This window comes from Theropithecus gelada, chromosome 3, assembly GCF_003255815.1.
Source record: "Theropithecus gelada isolate Dixy chromosome 3, Tgel_1.0, whole genome shotgun sequence".
Classification (NCBI taxonomy): domain Eukaryota; kingdom Metazoa; phylum Chordata; class Mammalia; order Primates; family Cercopithecidae; genus Theropithecus; species Theropithecus gelada.
In genome coordinates, this window is record NC_037670.1 from 60,833,658 (window position 1) to 60,836,749 (window position 3,092).

Below are 3,092 nucleotides of genomic sequence, written 5' to 3' on the forward strand. Positions count from 1 at the left end.
AAACACTTTGTTAACAGTATTGAGGAATTTCCGTGGAACACACACAGCCAAGTGCCATTGTCATCAGGCACAAAGTGTAGCGAAACATTAATTCACTTAGTACATATTTATTGAAGGCCAAGAACTGGGATACGGTGATGGCAAAAAGAAATATATTGTTAAATAAAATGGCTTAAGGGATAAAAAAATAAGTGCCATGTTGGCTCAGGAAACAGTTCTTCCATTTGTAGGAGGTGTTGAATAATGTATGAGCTGGAGAAATAAAGCCTTGTGAGTTAAGGGGAAATTCATCTGTGACTCTGAAGCAGAATCTCCATCTAGTCATTACTGGGATTCGTGCTGTCTACCTCTTGTTTCCACCCAGCACGCTGAATACTGAACACCTGCCCTTGTGGCTGGGTAGGGCAGTGTGACCAGTTCTGGTCAGAGGATTGTGAACACAGAGGAACATATTTTCACAAAACTAAAGCATGTAGTTGCTGCTCCGACACTCTGCATAATTCTGGCCACACTGCCTAGCCTATGTCCTTAAGTGATTAGGGGCAGAGACTCCTGCTGACCTAGAATGAACCTGTATAAGGATTGTAAAGTAAATTTCTGTTATATTAATCAGCTGACAAGCGGGGGTTGTTACTACAGCAAAACCTGTATCTTTACTATTCTGACTGATAAAATCTACCAGCCTCTAGGAACTCGGGGTTATTGTCAGTTTCATCACTATGCCCTTGTCCTTTTGTAACTCATCTCACTGGCCATCACTGGCCTTTGTCACAAGTTTTGGAATACCATGAAAGCAGGGATCATAGAAGAGTACTGTGTTGCTGCGTCCGGAGCATATATATTACATGAAGCTTAGCACTATGTAAGTGTAAAGTATACACTTATGAATTAATTAATGAATATATAATCGAAAGTGTTACATACTTTCTTTACTGAATGAAATCATACATCATATAAGGAAATAACTCCTCAGACATTACCAGGACTTAAATTTTAACATAAAATATATAAATAATTGTGTTAAATAATCTTACAATTGTAAATTACACATGCCTTTTGTTATACCAGACTTTCTGGGAATAAACCACGAGGCAACCTCTTCTTTGGATATGACACGGGAGCAGTAAATGCCTTGTGTTGAGGATGTGTTTGAACACACTGGTCTGGTAGCTCTGTTCCTGTTGAAATACCATCAGGAACATCAAAATTATCATCTAAATGCCCATGTTCACAACCATAACATTAAACAGTGTTTTTCATTATGTATCCCTCCATCTCCATCACACCTTCTTCTCTACTAAACATCAATTTCCCAAACTAAATGTAAACTGCCTCATTCCTGATCCAGATTGAAGGCTGAGGCTGCAGAGCTGTCTGCAGCACATCGGGAGACCTCTGGAATACTAATGGCAGCAGCTCCACCTGAGCAGCACGGAGCTCTGGGTTCTGCGGACGCCGCTTCCCCTAATGTTCTGGGAGGGAGGTCGTGCATGCACCTCACCACAGGTGGGAAAGCAAGGGCATAACGACACCGACTGAAAGCTTTCCCAGCTGACACAACACTGGGACATTTTCAGAGTTATGTTACCTCTGTATTAAAAGTCTAGCCTCCTCCTATTGTTTGGGACAAGCAGGGCAACTTGCCAGTAACTTTGGGCCCGTGGCATGGGCTTTGTAAGGAAAAGGAAAAGCAAGATTGATTGCCTAATGGAAGCTCAGGCGGATGCCACAATTCTGCCTGCCAGTTGGTCAATTACTTTCCATGGTGAACACTTCTTTTGGATAAGTAACCCTGCACCTTGTAGATAGGAAAAAAGAAAGATCATATGCTCTTAAACTAGACTCATATTCGAGTTACTCATAGCATATGTTAGCATCATGATTTTGGCTAATCTGTACTGTTTCCTGTGAAGCAAAATAAATAGCTCTAGCCCTAGCTTAGAAAAGGTTAACATTTCCTGTCAAGGGTTTTGAAAACATATTTGTTTTAATATCTATAATTCAATATATCTTGTAAGACTTTCTCTTTTAAACATACAAAAAGATGATTTAAGAAATAACTTTTGCAAGGTTAAAATGGTTCTGATTTTGACCAAGGTAAAGTCTGGTTATTTTGAGCCTAAACTAGGAAACACTGTAGATGTGTGTTTCATTAAGTAATAATTGGCCAATTATGGTTTTAGAAAGGTTACCTCAGACACTTCCTCTTCACTCAGTGGAGGGTATGCATGGTCCACCATAAGATACATATGTTACATTGTATTTTACTAGAATAGTAAATAAAGAGAAAACTAACAGTCTGGTAATTTATCCCCCATTGTCCAGATATTTGTGGTAATTCAAAATTTCTCTAAAGTCTGAATAAATAATGACACATTAGAGGAAGCTAAAGGAGTAATAGGTCATACTGAGTGATCTGATGTCTTCTAGGAAATATCTAAAGCAAGCTGCTCTGAGAGTAATATTTTGATTGGGAGAAAAGTTCTCATTAATTTATTTATTCAGCAAATATTTGTGTATCTTCTTTGCTCATATTTTGCTGGGCCTAGAAGGGAAACACACAGTAGGCCCCTTGCTTACTCTAAGTTTGCGATATCCACAGACACTTTATATTCTCTTCATACCATAGGATTCGGTGACAAAAGATATGTAGCATAAAAACAAACAAACAAACAAACAAACAAACAGGATGCAATAAGTTGGAGAGTAAATCCATCTGTTTGGCAGACCTGGAGCAGTTAGTGTCTGCTGCTAAGGATTCCATTACAGATGTGAGAAAAAAAAGTGTTCTTCTGCTTTCTCTCTGTCTCAGTGGCAACGAAGATTGAATGGGGGATATGACAGAAGAATGTGGTAATACAGGAAAATACATGGACAGAGAATTTTCACAACTCAGAAATAACCTTGTAAACAGAAAAAGCCCAACTACCGTAACTTACTGTTGAAAAAAGTTATCATATATCTTTAGTAATGGTTGTATTTTGAAAAGACATTTATCTCTGCAATCTCATTCCTTGAGAAAAACATTTATCATATACATACATATGTATATATTTTACATATATATAATTTTGTTGCAGGCATAATAAAAA

General features: G+C 38.1%; 1 non-coding gene across 1 annotated transcript; it reads left to right on the top strand.

Moving 5' to 3' along the window:
• Positions 1-2,711: 2,711 nt before the first annotated feature.
• On the top strand, positions 2,712-2,843 carry LOC112621935. The gene has a single exon (XR_003118856.1). It is a non-coding gene; the product is annotated as a small nucleolar RNA SNORA31 (small nucleolar RNA).
• Positions 2,844-3,092: the final 249 nt, after the last annotated feature.